Genomic DNA, 24,376 nt, shown 5'->3' with positions numbered 1-24,376 from the left:
ACTGGGAAAACTGGACAGCTACATGTAACAGAATGAAATTAGGGCTTCCCTGGTGGCGCAGTGGTTAAGAGTCCGCCTGCCAATGCAGGGGACATGGGTTCGTGCCCCGGTCCGGGAAGATCCCACATGCCACGGAGCAGCTGGGCCCGTGAGCCATAGCCACTGAGCCTGCGCGTCCGGAGCCTGTGCTTCGCAACGGGAGAGGCCACAACAGTGAGAGTCCCGCATACCACAAAAAAATAAAAAAATAAAAAAATAAAAAAAATAAGAATAAAATTAGAACACTCTCTAACACCATACACAAAAATAAACTCAAAATGAATTAGAGACCTAAATGTAAGACCGGACACTGTAAAACTCTTAGAGGAAAACATAGGAAGAACATTCTTTGACATAATTCACAGCAAGATCTTTTAAAATCCACCTCCTAGAGTAATGGAAATAAAAATAAATATAAACAAATGGGACCTAATGAAACTTCAAAGCTTTTGCACAGCAAAGGAAACCATAAACAAGACGAAAAGACAACCCTCAGAATGGGAGAAAATATTTGCAAATGAATCAACAGATGAAGGATTAATCTCCAAAATATATAAACAGCTTATGCAGCTCAGTATTAAAGAAACAAACAACCTAATCAAAAAATGGGCAAAAGACCTAAATAGACATTTCTCCAAAGAAGACATACAGATGGCCAAGAAACACATGAAAAGCTGCTCACCATCACTAATTATTAGAGAAGTACAAATCAAAACTACAATGAGGTATCACCTCACACCAGTTAGAATGGACATATCATCAGAAAATCTACAAACAACAAATGCTGGAGAGGGTGTGGAGAAAAGAGAACCCCCCTGCACTGTTGGTGGGAATGTAAATTGATACAGCCACTATGGAGAACAGTACAGAGGTTCCTTAAAAAACTAAAAATAGAATTACCATATGATCCAGCAATCCCACTACTGGACATACACCCAGAGAAAACCGTAATTCAAAAAGACACATGCACCCCAATGTTCACTGCAGCACTATTTACAATAGCCATGTCATGGAAACAACCTAAATGCCCATTCACAGATGAATGGATAAATAAGATTTGGTACATATATACAATGGAGTATTACTCAGCCATAAAAAGGAACGAATTTGGGTCATTTGTTGAGACATGGATGGACCTAGAGACTATCATACAGAGTGAAGTATGTCAGAAAGAGAAAAACAAATATCGTATATTAACACATATATATGGAACCTAGAAAAATGGTACAGATGAACCGGTTTGCAGGGCAGAAACTGAGACACAGATGGAGAGAACAAACGTATGGACACCAAGGGGGGAAGTCGTGGGGGGGGGTGTAGAAGGGTAACTGAGGACATGGGAAGAGACGTGACCCAAGAATCGGCTCACCTTGCAAGCTGGGTGCGTGCGAATGTTTCAGGACTGCAAGCAGTACTGATTGTTCTGGGCACTGACCCACGCATGTCCTCGGTATAATCGGGAACATAAGGAAATAAGGAGGTGCATTGATTAGATGTTCAAGGAAGGCACAGCCTGCGCTAAATAGAACTCTTTGTATTAGATAAAGTTATAAGTAAAGTACATCTAGCTCTTAGAATGTGGTTTTAATTACAAAAAGTATAATAGATGTAAGATAAAGCTTAAATAAATACGCCATAGTGGACTGAGGGCTTTGCTGTTTTGCCTGAGCGAGCAACAGCCCTCTACCACTGTGCTTTAATGCATACATCTCGTGTGTTGGACTCATTTTCGTCTCTGACTGAACAATTGCAACATTTGGCGCCCGAACAGGGACCTGAAGGTGAGTACTGGGACCACACGGGACCAGAGGGGACTTTTTGTATGCCAAAGGAGAAAGGCGAAACCTCTGGGAAGGGTAGAGTCATGGGGAATTCCCCCTCCGTGGAAAGTCAATATATTAGGCTCCTGAGACAACTATTACAGAGTTCAGGGGTAAAAGTGAAACAGGAATCATTTAATGAATTATTTACGAAGATTCGAAAACATTGTTATTGGTTTCAACCCACGGGCCGTAATCAATTAAATTTAAAGGTCTGGAAACAAGTTATACGAGCATTGCAGCGAGCTCATCAACATGGGGATCCTATTTCAGTGCGAGTTTGGTCACTTTGTAATTTAATTTCCTTGGCACTTGAACTGCTGCAATCTGAGACAGAAAGTGAAAGTGACATACGGCCTCGAAGGCCAAACTCGGCCCATGACTATTCTGCTGCTTTTAGCACCCTTTTTTGTGAGTCACCTGCGGAGGATTTTCCGCCACCTCCCATCTCTGACACTGGGGAATGTCTCCTTGAATCTAAAAATGAAACATTTAGTGACTAAGCTAGAAGAAACTAAGAATAAAATTGCAAGTCCTTCTTATCAGGAGCCTTGTTTAACTTTCCCCCTTTCTGTTTGATAATAGAGGCCCCCTGAAACAAGAGGAAGAAGGGAGAATAGTGGAAAATTATACTGTTGGGGTCAGTGGACCTCCAATTTGTATGGGGAAAGGAGATCATTGTCTTAAAATGGATTATCAGGCATGGTTGAGTATTGTTAAGAATAATAGTCGCCATCAAAGTTTGTATCTCTTAAGCGCCTATAGTTTTGCCAATCATAGTTTTATTGATAATATTTCAGCACCATATATGCCTCCATGCCACGTGCCTTAGTGGATCAACTTTCGGATTGGGTCCATTGGACTCAATGTCGAGGTAAAATGGCTCGAGTACTTGTTAATACTTCCTGGGGAAGTGTCATAGATTGGAGCCCTATTGGCTCTGCTCGAGCTAAAAGAACCCCGAAAGATTTATTCTGGCATATAACAAATTATACTATTTCTACCAATACCACTAATGATACCATAATATGGCATTCTGGAGGATTTTCTCCTCCAGGTCCCCATTTAATTGGATATCCTATTCAGAGGGATTTGTGGAAACTTATGGCAGCTTTAGAGAAAGTAAATGCTTGGGTAGGACAAATTACCAATCGGTCAGGAAATTTCAACCTAACTTTTCATAAAAATGTTACTCGTTACAGTCGTAGCTGTGTTAAGTTACCTTATGTGTTGTTAAAGGGACCGGCTGAATGGAATGAAACTCAAGGTATTATAACTTGTATAAATTGCTCATTGTATACTTGTATAAACTCTAGTATAAACTTCAATATATCAACAGAAAGTTTATATATCTTGTGGGCTCACATAGGTCTCTGGCTTCCTTTCAATCTCGATAGAGAATGGCAGGAATCCCTTCCAATGGCTATTTTACAACATTTAACTGATGCTCTGAAAAGAACTAAAAGATTTGTAGGAATGCTGGTCGTGGCAATCATGGGTATTATTGCAATAACTGCTACTGCCGCAGTGGCTGGAGTTGCGTTGCAACAATCCATTCAAACAGTTGACTATATAACCAATTGGCATAAAAATTCTGAGATGCTTTGGTCCTCTCAGCGACAAATTGACTCTGAAATACATTTGGAAAATGAGGACTTGCAGCAAGCTGTTGTTACGTTAGGAGTTCAGCTTGTGAATTTATAAAGGCAGATGAAGCTGCGTTGCGACTGGAATCAAAGTACCTTCTGTGTCACATCTGTTCCATACAACCAGTCTGCATTCCCCTGGGATAGGATAAAGAGACATTTATTACATCCTAAAAACCTGACGGAAGAGATTGTGGAATTACAGGGGGAGATTCAACAGACTTTTCAAAAAAGGTTACAACAATTAAACTCCCAAGAAGTCTGGACAGGAATTATCCAAGGACTCAATAATTTCAATCCTATCCCTAAATTGCATGCTTTGTTTGGTTCTACTGTGGAATTATTAATAATAATAATGATATGTCTAATCTGTTTAATTATAGTGCGCCGAAGATTGCAAGCCACCCACAACCTAACATCTCAACAAGCTTCTGTGTTCTCCTTGATATTACATAAGCTGCAAAACAAAAAAGAGGGAAATGTAGAAGGGTAACTGAGGACATGGGAAGAGACGTGACCCAGGAATCGGCTCACCTAGCAAGCTGGGTGTGTGTGAATGTTTCAGGACTGCAAGCAGTACTGATTGTTCTGGGCACTGACCCACGCATGTCCTCGGTATAATCGGGAACATAAGGAAATAAGGAGGTGCATTGATTAGATGTTCAAGGAAGGCACAGCCTGCGCTAAATAGAACTCTTTGTATTAGATAAAGTTATAAGTAAAGTACATCTAGCTCTTAGAATGTGGTTTTAATTACAAAAAGTATAATAGATGTAAGATAAAGCTTAAATAAATACGCCATAGTGGACTGAGGGCTTTGCTGTTTTGCCTGAGCGAGCAACAGCCCTCTACCACTGTGCTTTAATGCATACATCTCGTGTGTTGGACTCATTTTCGTCTCTGACTGAACAACTGCAACAGGTGGGGGGATGGTGTGATGAATTGGGCAATTGGGATTGACTTGTATACACTGATGTGTATACAATTGATGACTAATAAGAACCTGCTGTATAAAAAAATAAAATATAATTCAAAAATTAAAAAATAAATAAATAAGAAAAAATAAAATAAAACACTGTAATCATGAGTTCATCTCTGGTCTTTCAAGAAGACTGTAAAAGAGTCATTTTTTTCTTTTTTACACATACCAGCCCACCATCAATTTAAATGACTACCCTAAAACCACAAGGAGGGTGCTAGAGGGTTACCACTATAACCGAGTCCCACAAAGCTTGAAAATTGGTATAAGACAAAATTCAGTCTTGGATCTTGTACCATAGATTGTAATTCTCAAAAAAAATCACTCCACTATATTCTAATGAATCCATAATTCCTTGACACAACTCCCAAAGTCTGTATTACGGTAAGGCTTCAGAGTATTTGACAATTCATTAATTCTACAATGTTCAGTACTGTATTAAACAAAAATTTAGTTTCTCTTCAGACATGAAAGAGAGTGGACACTCCCTTGTGAAGATATCCATCCACATATGAGTTGCCAGGGTATTTTTGAAAGAGAGCAGAAAAGGAAAAAGATATAAAACAAAGGGTGCCGTAGTAAAAAAAATTTTTTTGTTCCAATTGGGTTTGACATCCAGGCAAACATTTGAGGCCGAAATTTGGCCTAAGACCCCTCAAACAGAGCCTGCTGCCATGGCTGCTTAATCTTAAAGCAAGAACCTCTTCAATGCCAAATCAACCAAACAGCCTGATTTTAAAATGAGCAGAGGATCTAAATAGACATTTAAAAAGATATACAGGTGGCCAACAGGCACATGAAAATTGGTATAGATGCTCAACATCACTAATTATTAGGGAAATGCAAATCAAAACCACAGTGGCTATCATCGAAAAAGATAAGAAATAACAAATGTTGGAGAGGATGTGGAGAAAAACCTCATGCACTGTTGGCGGGACTGTAAATTGGTGCAGCCACTATGGAAAACAGTATGGAGATTCCTCAAAAAGTTAAGAACAGAACTACCATATGACCCAGCTATTCCACTTCTCAGTATTTATCCAAAGAACACAAAAACACCAATTCACAAAGCTATATGCACCCCTATGTTCACTGCAACATTATTTCCAATTGCCGATATAGGGAAACAACCTAAGTGTCCATCAACAGATGAATGGATAAAGAAGATGTGGCATACACACACACAGACACACACACACACACAAAATGGAATACTACTCAGCCATAAAAAAGAACAAAATTTTGCCATCTGCAGTAACATGGATGGACTTGGAGGGCATTATGCTAAGTGAAATAAGTCAGATAGAGAAAGACAAATACTGTACGATATCACTTATATTTGGAATCTAAAAAATACAACAGACTAGTGAATATAACAGAAAAGAAGCAGATTCACAGATATAGAGAACAAACTAGTAGTTACCAATGGGGAGGGACAGGGGAGGGGCAACATAGGGCGACTAGGGATCAAGAGGTACAAACTATCAGGTATAAAATAAGTTACAAGGATATTATACAACATGGGGAATACAACCAATATTTTATAACTATAAATGGAGTATAACCTTTAAAGCTGCAAATCACTATCTTGTACCCCTGTAATATATAATATAGTACAGCAACTGTACTTCAGTTAAAAAAAAAAAGGACCTGGAATAGGGAACAGGGAAGTCATTAGAACTCTCTATCCCTCCTTTCTGATTCTTTGTATCTGCTTTGTTCTTCCCTCTCAGGGCAGATGCATTCTCTCTATTTTCTAGCCCACATGGAGGGGTATGTGGGCCACCCCACAGATAAACCCAAGTTCACGTGTGTAATAGATTACATCATTCGCTTTGATTTTTCTCACCACCCACCACTCACCCCTTGGGCCTCATATCCATGCAATGTGCCTTATGACTACAGTTCTACCAAAGGGCAGCGTATATGTATCTACAACTTAATGTTGGGTTCAACGCTTGACTTGTCAGGCAAACAGAATGAGGCAGATGTGAAAGCCTGCCAGTTCCAAACCCAGGCTCATAAGGCCTGCCTCACTTCCGCGTGTACATTTGTGCTCTGCCATTGCCCTGTGTCCTAGTCCTTTCAGGCTGCTGTAACAAAATACCATAAACTAGGTGGCTTATAAACAAGACAAATTTATTTCTCACAGTTCTGGAGGCTGGGAAGTCACTCACAGAGACTAAGCGTCTGTGTCCGAGTCCCACCCTCACTTTCTGAGGAGAGAGACTACAGTAGACCCAGTGTGGGTCAAGTGTCAACCCTTATGGCTAGAGGAGGTGGTCAAGACTCTTAGTATCAACCTGGCTCCTGGGGGCCACCCTACAGATCAGGAGACCGTTCCCAAATGAAAGCAGCGTGGGGTAGTCATTGTGAGCTGAGCAGGTAGCCCAGAGGACTCTACTTCTACTTGATGTACAAAGTGCTTCCAGCAGAAAGAACTGCCTGAAGGGAAAAACTGTTTCCTGCGAGAAAAACTGTCTCCTACAAGAAAGCTCTGAATTTCAGAGACAACTTAACTTTGAAGAAAGAAAAGAAGAAAAAGAAAAACAGCCACGTTCTTTAAAAAGGGAAGATAGAGAGCAAGAAGAGATGTTTAAATGCTATTAACAGGATTTGGGTAGAATGTGATCAATGGTTCGCTAGGAAATCAAGTGTGAAATAGAAGAGGCAGCAAGTAATTTCAGCACTCAGTTTTCTGTGAGTCCGGAAACATCGCTGCTCCTGGCCACTCATGCAATTGGCTATCAGGCACGGATCTGCACCTGACAAGGGATGAAGAGTTGTCTCCTAATAAAGAAAATGGTCCAAGGTAGGAAAAAGAAGTTGACATAATCAGAACCATTTCAAATTTAATGAGTACACAGGTGATGTTAGTCCTTTAGTTGAATGGTGAGTTTTAAATCAGAGTTATTACACTGTAAAAAAAAAATTTATTCAAATTAGCTTCACAGTAACAGGAAAAACTAATAACGTTCTAAGTTGTTTTTGCCTTAAACAGAGGATTCTATTTCCTCTAATCACTCTTTGAAGAGATGAGAATTTTTAGATTTTTGAACATTCAAATGGAGAGAAATTGTTCATAAAAATGCACATTTGCAACTAATATTTAAATAACTGATTTCCAAACCATTTCTCAAAATACTAACATGAGGATAGAGATTACATTTTCCCTTTATGTGACTTCTAGAGAAGAAAAGACTGATTATGTTTTTACCTACTTATATAAAGAGAAGCAAACATCCATATATACATATTTTTGAAATAGCATGCTTATTACAGACTGTGCTGAAATTTAAATTGAATAAGTAACATCATAAAATAAATCATAGCCAAATGGACTAGAAATAGTTCTTAAAATAACTGATATAATTCTGAAAGCAATGCACAGTACTTGCCAAGAAGCAATACTTTCTGAAGGATTCTATTTGGAAACAATTAATTAATAACAGTCACTAATGATAATGAAGGTATTTGGGAGGTACATGGTGTCCCACCAATTATTTGCCAGGCAAGCAAGAAAATTTTTTTGCAGTATGCGGGCCTCTCACTGTTGTGGCCTCTCCCATTGCGGAGCACAGGCTCCGGACGCGCAGGCTCAGCGGCCATGGCTCACGGGCCCAGCCACTCCGCGGCATATGGGATCTTCCCGGACCGCGGCACGAACCCGTATCCCCTGAATAGGTAGGCGGACTGTCAACCGCTGCGCCACCAGGGAAGCCCAAGCAAGAAAATTTTGAACAAAGAATCTAATTTAAAGAGAGAGTTGCAAGAAAGTTGAGAAGAAATGGAAAGCTGTTCCAAATATTTTACAAGAAATCATACTGGGACCAGAGTCAGCAAGCAGACCAGCTCTAGGCTTTGGGTTGTATTTTCTCCTAGGCAAAAATCCCAGAGGGAAGGAAATTCAAATGGCTGCTACCTACCCTGAAGACAGCATAGGTCCTTACGTCTACCCTAGACCTACTGAATCCGATATCCCAAACTGGACTAAGAAGTTGTATTTTTAATAGGCTTTTCTGGGTGATTCTCTTGAGCAGCCAGGTTTGGAAACTATTACTCTGGAGAGAAAAATATCAAGCTAATGTTGACACTGTTGGTAACCTCTCTGGTGACAGTAAGGCAGGACTTCAGAACACTCAGGGACCATGTGCCCAGGAATCAGCTCTTTGGTTTAATGCTCCCCACACCTTCCCCTCCCTCCCAGAGATTAAGAATCTCCCTTTTTTTAGATATACAGTAGAAGGTGTTTCTATCACCTTCTACAGTAGAAAACTATGGGGGTTTTTTTTGATTGTTGGAAGAAGTCTCAAGTGAAAATCAGATCACTTCAATGACATGAATGATTTGGGATTAAACTGGCATAGGGTCATGACAAATGAATCTCTAACTTATTTATTGGGGACCGTGATAGGAAGAGGAACAACTGAGCACAGACATGGTTTCCCTTTAAATGTGTGTTTTACATCTACTTAGGTGCTGTTTTAACTTTGAAAAAAATCCACAGCACGCTTAATTCACAACTCCTTCATTCTTTGTTCATTGACCTTTTAAATTACAGAGCCCAAACTGCGCCAAGTTGCCTAAGTGGGATTACGCTACGTGACAAACTGCTAATAAGTGAGAAACTGAAAAGAGCCTCCATCTGTCCACCCAGCTTCCTGATGAGCAATCAAGGCAGCGAAGCTGTGCTCAAAGCCCAGCTCCACCTGCAGGACTCCTGGCAGCCTCTGCAGCCCGCGTGTGCCCCCGGCGCTGCGAGAAAGGTGACTCCGCTAGAAGCAGTGCACCTGAGGGGCGGACAGGGAGAGGCGGGTGGAGATGCCCTTCCACGGCGCTCTCCTCGAAGCTCAGGTTGCAGTTTGGCTCTTTCCCTCGATGTAAATAAAGCCAGTAAAATCTGAAGAACCTGTGCTCAGAGGCCTAATGCGCTTTAGAGTTCCAACATGGTTGGAAGGACAAAATCTACTTCTCTGACTTTCATACACTGTTTTTGAAGGTAACCAAGAACAATTCAGCACAGTCCAAAAGGAAGGGGGCAAGAAGTGCAGCCTACTCCTGGATTTTATTTATGGTGTGATGCAAATAAAATGGAGAGAAGTGGGCATATAATTTATATATAACACACATGCACAGAGATGTGAACATTTATGTCCATGTTGGGGGGCAGGTAAGCAAGAGGTTGGGCTCACCCCAGGAAGAAACAAGAAAGGCCAGTGTGGGACAGACCCCCATGGTTCTATATGTATGAGGAATCAGAACCCACTTTTTAAAAGTCTTCCTAAAGAAAGGAGAATAAAGTCATACAAACTTGATCCAAGGACACCAGGTAGGGGTAGGAAGGGAGAGGCGATTTAGGGACAGCTGTTTGCCTGAGTCCCAGAAAAAGAGCCTGAATTGCAAGAAAGGAAAAATAGAAGGTCTATTTCACTAAATTTCCAGTTAGATGGAGAACATAAAAAACAATATGGAGGAGTTCAGTACCCTTTCATATCCCTTGTCAGAGGAATGTGGATGGAGCTCGTTAGAGCAGAGGGATAGAACAGGCTGGTCACAAAGTGGGACTCACCTCTCCCTGGGACAGAGAAGTAGGAGAGAATGACATGCGTCTTGGCTCCTCTCTGGGTGACAGGCGAGATCGCCACAGCCAAGGCAGGAAGAGTGGGCACGTTGGCAGAGAGGACCGGCTCCTGAGCACACGCAAAGCATTTCAACATCTCCCTGAACCAGCTGGAAAGGTCTGGGAACCATTTGAGTTTCCGTAATTATAAATGGGAGCTACAGAAATCCTTTCTATCCTCTCTTGCATTTTGACCCCACTATAACCTCCAGGATGGCATGGCCCAGGGAAATAGGAATCATCACATTTTTAAAAAAAGAATGTGATGATGTAATAAAAGATGGCTCATATCTTGGACTAGCATATGGCATATGGATGAATAAAAGGAGAGATACATATATTTATGAGCCATAATACACATATGTATTATGGCTGTTTTCATGTATATCTAAGTGTATACACATACACACTTTTATACAGGCCTTTTTTTTTTTTGGCAGAAATGACAGATCTTGCTGATGAATTTGATGATAGTCCAGGCGGTGGGTGGTGATGCCATTTACTGAGAAGAGGAAATCAGGAGAAGAGTCAGATTGGGTCAGTAGTGAGCTGTAAACATGAGTTCAGCTCAGGATGTGTTCTGTTTGAGATGAAAATGCCATGTAGGCAGTGGATACACTCTGTAGAGTTCAGAGGAGAGACTGGGTGGAGATGTCAAATTGGGTGTCCATCCACAGTTAAAGCCACGGCCTTAGATGAGCCCTCCTCTGAGGAGAGGACAGATAGAAAAGAAAAGCCTCTCCGAATTGAGCCCCAGGGAACACCATTTCTGTGACTAGGTAGAGGTAGAGGAAGTGGAAGAATGGAAAACTAAGCTTTATATTTAACTCAGCAGAATTTCATAGAATTGTGTTTTTCCAACTCTAGTCCGTGGGATACTCAGTGGGAAAAGGGTTTTAATGAACAAATCAGTGTGTGATGTGCCGCATATATAGTTCTCCCTGGGAGCTTCAGAGTACCAGAGTAATATTTGTAGATGAAAGATTCAAAGATGTCCTACAATGAAAAACTTGGTTTAATTTTATTGAAAAGAGCATTTCCTAAACCAGAGGTCCTTGAAGTGTGGCTCCAGCCCAGCAGCAGGGGCATCACCTGAGAACTTAGAAATGTCAATTGCTGTCCCACCCAAGACCCATAGAATCCAAGGGTTTGGGATAGGACCCTGAAGTCTGTGTTATCACAAGCCCTCCAAGGTGACTCTAATGAGTGGTTTGAGATTCACTGTCCTAAACATTGTCCCTTTTTCTACTTTTGGCAAATAATAGCATTTTCCAAAGTGATTTATTTGGAAAATATTGTTATTCAAACTCTAGCTTTTAGATTCTTAGTTTAACAAACCTTCAAGTGAGGACTCACTACCGAGGATTAAATCCAGTATCTCACCATTCACTTGTTTGTTGTTAAATCAACATGCCACGAAATATTTCTATCAATAAAGGCTTTACTTGCCAAGAAGCAGCAATTGATTATAAGCTAGTCTGTGATACATTTAAAAATATTTTTTCACATTAAAAAAAAAAGTGATTCCTTGTGCCTTGCTGAACAGGTCAGATTATCTAGACCTGCACTATCCAACAAGGTAGCCAATAGCCACCTGTAGCTATTTACATTTAAATTGATTAAATAAATTGATTAAGATAAATAAAAATTCAGTTCCTCAGTCACATTAGCCACCTTTCAAGTGCTATCCATGTGTGGCCAGTGGCCAGTGTAGATATAGAACATTTGTTGAACAGCACTAATTTGGACAAGGAATAATTCCTTCCTTTTCTATGTTATCAATGAATGCCTCACAGTCAACCGTTCAGAGAGGAGAGCAATTGTGATGTGTGAGCACGATCCTCACTTCTCTAGACAACATCCATCTTGATATGGAAGGGACAGTGACGAGCACAGGTAAGAAAAGCAGGGGTCTAGAACTTTAAGCTCGAATGTCTCCCTCATTTTTTCCACATAGTCTTAGAAGTTGCCCACTCCCCGTCTATGAAAATTCTCCTTCTGCTGCCCAGGATACCCTCTCCCTCCACCACTTCACGACCTTGTTCACCCATCATCCCTTCACCACGACCGCTGCCACTGGTATAAATTCTGGCCATCACTGCCATTCTCGCCAAGACACTCTGGCCCCTCAGTACCTTTGAAACTCCTTTCTTTGCTGGGCACGCCCAGTAAATGAACCCATGCTTTCTCAAAGTAGATGCCTTCCCCTTGCCGGCCTCCCTTGCAGGCTACAGAGAGGCATGTGACCTACACTCCACCAATCAGGTGCATCCATGGAGATTTCAATGTGGGAGAAAGCCACACAATTAGAAGGCAGCACCTGGGCACTGCATGACAACCTGCTGGCAAGGATGCGGGAGGGTGGCAAGAGAGACCGTCAGCTTACAGAGGCAGCAGTGGGGATGGTCTGGAGGCAGTGCCCACACTCAGTGTCAGGACCAGCATGGTACGAAGACCTCCACCGGAACAATGAACTGCCATAGCTTGCATCTTGCTCCTGGCTATAAAAGAAATCCAAGTCCCGTTCTCCAGCTTCTTGGAAATCCTGTGAGCTACCTCATATCTTTTAATAGATTCCTTTTCAGCTCAAATTAGCAAGAGTGGATTCCGAGTAGCATCCGAAGCAGAAATTCCTACCAAGTAGGAAAGAATTCTCTCCATAGCATTTACCCACACACGTTAATTATGTGGCTTGTGTCAGACTCTGCCAGGGAGTGGGGATGCAAACACTGACAGGACATTCTCAAGGGCCTTAAGATTCAGGGAAAGAGAGAAATCAGCAAACCAAGAAGAACTTTAAAATATCGTAGATGGCCATGACAGAAATACAAATGCAGCATCATGGGGGCCCAGAAGATAAGGAGAAGGAGGGCAAGTTCAGAAAATCTTCAAGGAGATGGCTCTTGAGCTGCCTTGTAAAATATAAACAGATGGTCGACATGCAGGCGGGCAATAGGACAAAGGCAACAGTACTAGCGAGACAAGGAGGCGACCATGGTCTTCCTCGTTCTGGGAGGACAGTCGAAGCCTGGGGTTGGGGGTAGAAGGAGGAGTCTGGGCAGCAAGAGAAAAGGTTCGAGATATCAAATCAACACACTGTACACCTTAAACTTACACAGTGTTATGTGTCAATTACACCTCAGTAAAGCTGGGTAATTTTTTTTTTTTTTTTTTTTTTTTTGCGGTATGTGGGCCTCTCCCTGCTGTGGCCTCTCCCATTGCGGAGCACAGGCTCCGGACGCGCAGGCTCAGCGGCCATGGCTCACGGGCCCAGCCGCTCCACAGCATGTGGGATCTTCCTGGACCGGGGCACGAACCCGTGTCCCCTGCATCGTCAGGCAGACTTTCAACCACTGCGCCACCAGGGAAGCCCTGGGTGATATTTTAAAAAGGTTGGAGAAACCCTAATAATAATATCACCTGAGTGCTTATCGTGTGCACTACATAGCCTACACTGCTTTAACTCATTCACTCCTCACACAACCTCAGGAGGTAAATGACTCCATTACCCTTATTTCACAGACAAAAAAAAAACCCGAGGCAGAGAATCAGTTACATGCCCAAGGTCACACACACCTAGGGAGCAGCAGAGAGGGGGTTTTACCCCCTGACCCAGCTCGAGTCCACACTCTTAAGCACTGTTCCTATAGTCAGGCGAGCGCCAGTTCAGAGAGGATTTTCCATCCCATCCTAAGGAGCTTGGACTGGACTCTCCAGCAGCACTGACTTTAAGCAGATGAGCAGAATGATCAGACTTGTGTTTTAGGACAGACGTAAAGTGTTTCCAGAATGGAGGGCAGAACCAGTGTGGGTAACGCAGCGAGAAGACAACTCCACTCTCCACCACACAACCACACGCACCCTCCTCCTGGGGCCTGCCACACAAGCCAGGAGAGCAAAAAGGGCAGCTTTGGGGGACGTGGTTCAAAACCAAGGCAGAAATACCAACTCTTAGCCGAATAGCTCGAAACAGACCTATGTTGGAACCATAGCTCTCAATGTAGCAGCTCTGTGACCCCAGACAAATTACTTAACCTCTTTGAGCTTCAGTTTTTCTATAGAAGCAGAGGATAGAATGAAAATCCCTCCTCCAAAACTCAGAGTGGAGTCAGATGTGTTTCCAGAATTCAGATGTTCTGGATTATAGGACAGAAACGCATTGCCTTTATCATATGTTACCTACGCAAACAGCGAGGTCTGACGCAGTCCTGTATAATCAAATCCATCAATATTTCTGCAGCAAAACACGTGAATATTCACACTGAGTGGGGTAAGTCAAAACTATAAATAGCCTCACATAAGTTCAAGTCAGGTTTTCCTGTCAAAAGATTTCAGGTCAGTTTTACATTCAAATGAGTTAAGAAAAACTCTCAAATCTTTTGGGATTTCAGAATTACAGATAAGGGATTATGCCCCTCTTATAATAATATTATTTGTTTCAGAGTTGTTTAAAGACTTAAATGAGGTACTGCATACAAAGCACTTGGAATCTGATATTCTCCTGCCTGACAACAAACATGACCCAGTATCCCACTTACAGAGCCCAAGCTTCAACTCTGCTATCTCAAAGAGCTCCCAAAGCAGGGGACGTCTTCAATCACCCCTTTAATCGTGAATTCTAATCTTTACAGTCTCTGAGCCCTACCACCAATCATAATGCCCACCACCATTTTTCTTGGAAGCCCTAGCAAGTCTGTGCAAACAGTCTCCAAATTCCTAAGGTGGGTCTTAGTGAACAGCCCTGCCCTCACCCTCATGCATAGACCTGTCTGCAGGGCCATCATGGGAGGTGTGAATCTGGGGTTAATCACACCATGGGAGACCTTCTCCTGCATCCAGAATGGTTTTTTTTGTTTGTCTTTTTTGTTTGTTTTTTTTGCGGTACGCGGACCTCTCACTGTTGTGACCTCTCCCGTTGCGGGGCACAGGCTCCAGACGCGCAGGCTCAGCAGCCATGGCTCACGGGCCCAGCCGCTCCACAACATGTGGGATCTTCCCGGACCGGGGCATGAACCTGTGTTCCCTGCATCGGCAGGCGGACTCTCAACCACTGAGCCACCAGGGAAGCCCCAGAATGTTTTTAAAAGTAAAATGTTGTTAAAATCAGCAAAAGTGAGCATGAAGTGTAAAAGATGGGGGAAAAATACCAGGAAAACCACATAAAACCTCAGTGAGACAATGGTCAGCAAGGAAACATTTATTGACTGTATACCATGGACCAGACATGGTGCACCTCGTCCACCTGCCCTACCCTAGGACAGCACAGTGTCTTCCTCCTATCTTCTCCAGTCCTCCATTCTGCTCCCTTGCCTCAATCAGAGTTCTGCTAAATCATCATCACCATCACCATCATCATGCGTCCACAATACAGTGCCTTAAAATCTACTTAGGATTCTTACATACGTCACCTTGTTTCTGCCTCACAGCCACATGGGGTTGCTATCATTAAATCTATTTCACAGGTGAGGAAACTGAAGCTGTGGGAAGTCTGGTACCTATGTCTTATCCTTCTTTTCTATGGTCATGATCTCCTCAGTCAGCCAGCCTTCTCACAGCTGGTAATTTCCATAAAATGCTGGTTGTTCTGGTGGGCAGAAGCCATAGAGAAAAAAAAAGTCAAGTGACGCAGACAAAGACCTCTCACACCCACACACCAAGCCATTTTGTGTTTCTGCCTGGGGATCCAGGGACCTCCTGGACTGGAGATCAGGCCCGACCTGAAGAATGACAGCAGGCTACCCGTCAGCAAAGAACAGGAGAGACGCTAAGTATCGCCAATTCCATGGTTATTACAAAGAACAGTGGTTCCCGAACTTGGACTGAGCATCAGCCTAACCCTGGGAGATTTTTTGAATCCAGATTCCCAGGCCCCATCCCCAGAGACTGTGAGACCATGGATGTGAGGTGAAGGCCGGGAATCTGCACTTTGTTATGCTCCCCGGATGATTCTCACATAGGGAGTCCTGGGAACCAATGACCTAGAAAATCAGGAAACACAGATTACAGAAAAAATCACTTTAAACATACCAAATTCTAATTTCTGTCAACTATGAACTCTGTGGCCACACGGGAGACAGAAAGAAAATGACCTTGAAATATTAATACATGCAGCTGTAATAACTATTCACGTTGGATAACTTGTGGAGAAATGACATAGAGGTTTTGTGAGGGAAGGACAAAATTGTAAAATGCAAAGCCTAGAACTGGGCGGAACGACGAATGAATATCGGGCATCTAGAAAATGCTCTCCATCAGCTTTGTGTGAAGGCTTGTTGCCCATTCCTCACCTCTCCTCTCCCCTCTAGCTCCCCACTGCCCTCCCCCTGCTCTCCCCAGGTGGAAGCTGCCTTGGGTTGCAGGACGACGCTTCAGAAATCAAACAGAAACCTAAAAATTACTTCTCTGGTTAGCATCTGTGTGGCAATATGCTTACTGCCTCTATTCAGCCCTGAGCAATTGGCAGTAAGGCCAAAAAGAGGGCAAGAGCTCTATTCATCTAATTGCTTCAGCAGAAGAAAAATGTGTTAATTAACTGACCTTAATAATTCATATATATCCAAACCAAGGGATCATTACATTGCACACAAGGGCTGGCATCTGAAGAAAAGATCACCGAAATGATCTCAGGGACAGCCTCATTTTGGAGAGGTGATCTATTTTTGTTTTCTCAAGAACAAATCTACCACCTTCAAAATGATTGAAGAACCTCTCTGCAAATTACGGGTTTGCTATAATACCTTGATTCCCCCAATTTCCTCAGCCCCTCCGAGGGATGTGAAATATTTTCAGAATCACAACAGCCTAACACATTAATGGGATTTCATTATGCTGGCTGCTGATTGGAACATTCTACAGGAAAGGGGAATGTGACTGTGTGTCCTCTGCAGACTTCCAAATCAGAAAGACGAGGGACAACAAAAAGGCTGGCTTTTCTGGGGGAGTTAACAGAATCATTCAAATCACAGTTTCCTATCAAATATGCTGCTGCATAGAAACCAGCCAGGAAATTAGATCAACAGGCCTCCACTCTTAAAGTCAGTCAAAGAAAGAGAAAGGATGCTAATAATTTCATTCTCAAAGATAGTGGGACCCCCAAGCAGGTATGCTGTTTACATGTGCCTTCCTGGGGTTTTAGCAGGTGGAGGAGGAGACCCATTTTAAGGTCACAGAGAGAAAGGGGGAAATGGATCATGGGGCACTTGCAATTGGGATGAAGTCACTTTCCAAAAGCATTTATTAAACAATTACACAGGCATCACAGACACACAAGTACACAGATGGAGGCTGGGAGTCTATTTTGCAGATGACACACAGGAATGGTGAACAGAGAATAGCAGGAGGTTCTCCAGCAGGTCAGCAAGACATGATGGTGATGACAAAGATGCAGCTAGCAGTGATGGCAGGGGAAAAACATTTGTCCCTGGCAGAGACTCCAGTCTATCCAGCCAAGGCCATGGCTACAGCGTGCATGCCACAGCTGAGCCCCAGAGCCAGCAGCGGAGCCAGAGGGACACCTGCTTCTTCAGCAAAGGGGACCTTGCCAGGGGTCCAATCAGAGGTGGGAATAGGCCGAGAGGACTGCCTGGACACAGGACCCCTGTCTGTGGGTCCCTGGGTATTATGGGTTGAATTGTCTCCCCAAAATTAGTATGTGGAAGTCCTAATCCCCAGTGCATTAGAATGTGACCTTATTTGGAAACAGGATTGTTGCAGATATAATTAGTTAAGATGAAGCCATCCTGGAGGAGGGTGGGTCCCTAATCCCATATGATTGATGTCTTTATCAAAGAACACCATGTGAAGAGACAAACACATGTATCAGAAGGATGCTTTATGAGGATCTGAGTTATACTGCTCCAGCCAGGGAACGACCAGAATCTAGGAGAGAGGCCTGGAGCAGATCCTTCCCTAGCAGCTTCAGAGGGAGTATGGTCCTGCTGACACCTTGATTTCAGAGTTCTGATCTCTAGAACTGTGAAAAAAATAAATTTCTGTTGTTCTAAGTCACCCAGTTTGTGGCCCTTTGTGATGGCAGCCCTGGGAAATATACACTGGGCCAACGAAGGTCTGAGTGGGTGGAGGAAGGCTCCATCCCCTGGCACTGGAATCCAGCCACCATGCTCCAAAACCCAGCCTGTGATTGGCTAGCTCTTCAAGCCTGTTCCTCCAACCATAACATAGGGCTGCTTAGATAGTGCCTTTCCAGAGGGTTGCTATGAGGATTAAATGAGATAATCCTGGTCACATGGTTAGCCCCGTACCTGGCACATAGTAAACATTCAATAAATGTGAGTTAGCTCCTGTTAAGGGGCCACAGAATCAAATTACCAAATTACAGTGACAGTGGACAGTGGACATCCATCTGCAATCTTTTCCATCCTAGATTTTACTTTGTACACCCCATAAATTGTGATGTGCATTCTCTACCATGACAGCTAAAATTATTTATCTGAATGGCTGATTCACAAACGTCACAACTCTCCTCAAATCCTTTTCTCCATATGGCCGCTTCACTAAATCATTCCTGGCTGGCAAATCCTCCATCAGCCCCTCTTTCTGCACCTTCCCCTCTCTGTGCATCTCCATCCATCTCCACCCATCTCCATCCACAGCCTTCCCTCCCAGGAAGATGCCTTTTCCTCCTCGCCCTTTCTGCTGGCTTCACCCACCTCCAGCTATAAATCTTCCCTGCTCTCTAGCTGCTCTGCCTGGAGCCATCTCCCATCGTGGGTCCTCCCCTCCTTTCTTTAAGCCCCCTCTCATCCTACCTTCTCCTCAAAAACCCATCCACATCCAATTACAGTGAATGGAAATAGGAGGCAGGTTACCACTCACACCTAAACCGTGTCAACTACCTTCCAACTCCGAATCACCCACAGCTGTGATATAAAAATAATCCTTTAAAAAACAGAATGAATCGGGCCTCCCTGGTGGCGCAGTGGTTGAGAGTCCGCCTGCCGATGCAGGGGATACGGGTTCGTGCCCCGGTCTGGGAGGATCCCATATGCCGCGGAGCGGCTGGGCCCGTGAGCCGTGGCCGCTGGGCCTGCGCGTCCGGAGCCTGTGCTCCGCAACGGGAGAGGCCACAACAGTGAGAGGCCCGCATACCACAAAAAGAAAAAAAAAAAAAAAAAAAAAAACAGAATGAATCAAATTAATCCAGTGTCTCCTCATTGCACCAGGAGGAGCTCTGTCTCCATACCCTGCGCAGAAACAGCGTGTGCAAGACAAGGGAGGTCTGTGTGGGTGACAGTTCACTAGATAAAGCTGCTGGGAGGTGGCCTGGGCCCCTCACCTTCCCTGCCCTGCACCAGTATCTACTAGACACTCCCAGGGGAAAGGCAGAGACAGCACCCAATAATTCATCTGCAAACCCACAGAAGGAAAGCCAAGTCACACAGGCGGTCCCTCCTGCACTTCACCACTCTTATCTCCAGGAGTCAACCTTTGGGGACTTCCCCCACCTATTTTAGAAGCAGCATCCAAGATATGGGTTGAATCAACCGCCACAGCACACAGGTCTGTGGAGAGAGAAGCTGTTCAACTCTTTACCCAACATCTTGCTATCCATCAACAAGAGTAGATGGTTCTTATTTTTGCCTGCCAGCGACTCTATTTCTTTGGGGGAACCATTCCTTTTCTGTTGTGTATGAATCTCATGACAATCAAGCAGTGGAGTCACTCCACTGACCCGTCAATGAAAGATCTGGTCCCATGTGATTCCATTCACTAAGAATACAACTGTCAGTTTCTCTCAAACAAAAGACTCAAGGAAAGCAGCCTATGGGACACCTCGTTATACAAGGGGAGGCAAAAGGATGCATGAGGGGAAGGATGGTCACCCCATATGCGAGATATAGCTGCATCTCTGTTCTAGGCCTTGTGACACAGATACACATTTACCATGTTGAGACCTATTAATTAAATTTATGTACAGGTAATTCTGGGAGAAGAGTTGAGGGCATGTGAAGAGACAGCACTTGGCAGGGCACAGCGAGGATGTTAACAGTGGCCAGGTGCCTGGAGAGTGTGTGAGAGACACTGGCTTTGGGGGACCCTCCTCAATAGGTCCCTTCCTCCCAACTTAAGACGCTGCCAATGGTATGGGAAGTTCTGAGAAACAGCACATAGAGGGGGTCATCTCCTTTCCACACTCTGAGAGGCATGTAGCCAGCCCATCCCTGCAAGGATGGAAGACAGTCAACAGCAGGGAGATTCGCAGCCTTTCAGAATGAAAGATTCGCTGCATTGTTTCCTCCGCGCCCCGCAAGGAAAGGGGAGGAGAAGTTCCCCCGTCTCCTGCCTCGGCTCAGCCTGTTACCTCCCTGGGAACTTGGGTATGTTTGTTTTCCAAGCTCCAGGAGCATCTGCTTGGGGCTTTGCAGAGTCCCATTTAAATCCCTGGCTTTGGCTTTGACTTAATTTATGGTTTTGCTGCCACCATCAGGAAGGCTCTGGGCAAAAGCAATGGCAATTCAATGACTCTGTAGACGAGAGGGCCCAGGGGTCTTGGGAAATTTTGCTTGGTTGGGGGAAACACAGAAAGCAGAAGCACACCCAGGGAAGGCATTTTAGCTCTGTTCATCCCCAAAGCATCTTTACAAAGAGAAATTAAAGGCAAATTTAAACTCGAGTTAAGTAAGGGATATTGTAAACACAAAGTGTTATGGGTCTGCTAGGAAAATGAACATTTGGAAGTTACTGAGAGAAGCTAGATCTGTATACCCTGTGCTCTGGATAAAGACTGAATTATCTGGCAGATACCACTGGTATTGAAGAAGCTGTAAATTGAAATGGGCGGGGTGGGGGGGAATACCTGAAGAGAAATAAACCTCAAAGCCGTTACTGATGTTATTGATTAGAAAATCATTCACATCAATATGGTAGATAAAACTTTCTTACAGCACATCAGAATGGTCCAAACAGGTTTGTCACTGGAGGCACTTATCAAGAGCAATTCCCCCCACAGTGCCTGGAAGGAGGACTATTCAGAGGTCACTTTCCTAATCTGAGACTTGTGGGTGGGGTAAGTGGTGGTTCCTGGTGCCCCAGAAACTACTCCATTCACTGTCTCTCTTCAGGGCCTTGACACCAGCTGCTCTTCCCACCTGAGCCGCTGGCCTCCACCTCCCACGTTACTGGGACAGGGCTGCCACCTCCACCACCACTGCCATTCTGAAGTCAGTTAACATTCTTGGATGCTCGACCGTGTCAAACGCAAAAGCTGAATTCAGGAATATACTCCTTTCCTCCTGTCCTCGTCTCATAACCAGGTCCACTTCTTAGCTCTGCTTCTGACAATAGCACCTGAGTTCTCTCAGTCACCAGACTGAAACCATCAAGTGACTTTTTACTTTCTCTCCACTAACCCTACCAGTAAACCCACTGTGTAGTAAAGAACTAACCTCACCCAAACAGAGGTCTGGCCTTTGCCCTTGGCTCCTGGAAGGTGATCTCTAGGCCCTTGAAATGTCCTTCCTGATGAGAGTGCCTTCATTTAGGTGGAGGCCTTGGGCTACATCAGATAAGGTAATGTGTGATTTATGAGGCACTAGATAGTAACTGAGTTAGGAAGGATTTTCCAAAGATGGCCACAACGATATCTTTTATCCCACATGCTCTTTGGAGCCCTGAGCTGACCACATAAGGGATCCAACTATTCTAAGGCTGTCATGTTGTGAGGAAGCACACATGTGGGTGTTTCAGTTGATACCATCTGCCCAGGTGCCAGACATGTGAGTGAAAACACCAAGGATTCAGCCCTCAGCCATTGAGTTGCCCCCAGCCATTTGAGTCTTCTTGGCTGAGGTCCCACACATTGTGGAAGAGAGAAGAACTGATCCCACTGAACCCTTCTCAAATTTCTGACCAACAAATTCTGAGTGTAATAAAATGGTTGTATTATGCCACTAAGTTTTGGTCCAATTTGTTACCCAGCACTAGGAACTGATACACTTTCCTGGCCACCCAGGTATGAATTAGACTCCCATGGCAACTTGTGCCTTTCCCATCCTAACTTTTCATACTGAATTATCACTGTCAACTCACTCATCTTTACCCCATGCTAGATGTTATCCGTGAAGTCAGAGACCACATTACACATCTATGTCTCCTCGGCACTCTGCAGTGTCTGGCAAAAAATAAGACAATCAGTAATAATTTTCCAACAAATATCCCATAACAGAATGCCCCAAGAGCACCAGATGACCTCCCCAAAACATCATACAACAGGGAAAAAAGTCCAGAACATGCACCCAGTGAGTCAGATGTATCATTTTACTCAAGTCAGTGTGAGGGTTAACAAGAGCCTAAGCCCAATTCCACTACAAAAATAGCTTTCAATTTGTGAAGTTTTCATGAAAGGAAAGCAAGCTCTGCCCTGGAAGAAAGACCTAGATAGCAGAAAAGCCAAAAGTTCGGGGCTATGGCTCTGGATGGCAAATTATACTGTGAGTTTAGACCACAAAAGGATTCAGAGAAACAATGTCTAGCCAGCCTTTATCTAAGGCCTGAAATTATTAGTCATAGAGCCTGACCCAAATATATTGAGGTGAGAGCTGAATCTTGTTTTCCACAGAGTCTTCTGTGGTGCTCAAAAGATCCAGGAAAAAGGGCTAGGGTGTCACCAGGGGAACGATGAAAGGATAAAGAAAATTAAAGGAGTTTAGCTAAGGAGACAAGATTTTATTCAGAGAAACTAGATGGAAATATAAACACTTTAATTCCTTGGCCAAGTAAAAAACTTTAAAAACAGGGAATATTATCTTATCTCTTCATTAGAACTAGGAATAATGGATTAAAAGCATGTTTTGTGGGATGTACAGTAATTACTGTTATCAACACAATAACATTTAAGTAAATCAGACAAAGGAGGTTGATTTAGAATGATTTCCTTAACAAAAAACTAGATGTTCAAGAAAAACTATTTTGATAGTAAAGAATTTTATCTTTTGAGATTTTTCTCTCTCCAGTCGTCTGAGTTTTCATTCTCAGAAGTACTAATATTAAAAAGAATGTTGTTAATAAAATAATCAATTCTGGCAAATGCCAGAGTGACATACTTGCTAAAAGACACTCAACAATCAGAGAGGACTGAAGTCTTGCTAAGATTCAAGATGGTTCTTTAAAAAGTTAAAAGAATCAAATTTTTTTAATATGTAAAACACACATGATATAAAATTCAACAGGTATAATAAATCATAATGAAAAAGATTATATATAACTGAATCACTTTGCTGTAGACCAGAAACTGACACAACATTGTAAATGAACTATACTTCAATTTAAAAAAAAATTCAATCGGTATTAAAGAGCATAAACTACAAACTAAGTCTCCCTCCAAGAGTATTCTTTAAAGTCACAGTTTTATTCTGAAATTTTACAATCCTTGAATTGCGTTATTTGGGGCCTACTTCAAGAAGAGCATTAGGCGTAATTTTCTGTGTTTGTACCAAGAAAAAAAAAATCTATTCGATCAATGTGTAGTGTCATTATTACAGTCACTTTCCTTCTTGATTCAACTCTTTCTAATTTGAAGTTACTTTCCCTTCTCCCAACATTTTGAGACTTAGGACCATGGCCCACCACCTAGTAGAAAAACTCTCCATTCTTTACTCTAAATCCTTTTTAGAATTTAGAATGCATTAGCTGTTAGCCATTAGCTACACATGCAAGTTTTAAGGGAATGCTAAAAACCCCTTTAATCAATGAAAGATTGTGTAAATTTTGGCCTCAGAGACTTCAGCAATGTTACCACCTCTTGGGTGGGCAGTAGTTACTGGGAACTGCAGAGATCTACTTCCATTGTTAGGACTTTTTTCCATTTTTGTGTTTTGTGTTGACAACACAAGTGGGTGACATCAGGCATGGTTTTAACCTCTTGCACATGTTAAGCATAAATTCACATCCACATCTGTCTCTGGGAGTCAATCAAACTGAGAGAAAAGACAAAATCTTCTCCTTCAAGTCTGTGAAGCAGGGTCCCATTCTTCCAATAGATTTTGAGGTTACACATTTACAATGAGTAAACAATTCTGTTTATTCATAGATATGAATTTTCCAATGCTTTGTTTAGCTTGGCTACTCCATCACAGGCAATAGTGTTGAAGGCACAAAACTTGCCACAGAAATTATGGACCAATGATCTGATTAAGGCAACAGGGAAGAGAAAGAGAGGAGAAGAGGAAGAAACTGATTAATTTTCCTGGGAGACCTCAGTCTATTTCAACACTAAATCATCATGAGTTGACATTGAAAGAAACACAAGGTCTTT

The sequence above is a fragment of the Mesoplodon bidens genome (genome assembly GCF_964165515.1).
Source record: "Mesoplodon bidens genome assembly, chromosome: 9".
In the NCBI taxonomy this organism is placed as follows: domain Eukaryota; kingdom Metazoa; phylum Chordata; class Mammalia; order Artiodactyla; family Ziphiidae; genus Mesoplodon; species Mesoplodon bidens.
Note: the sequence above shows the minus strand (reverse complement) of the source record.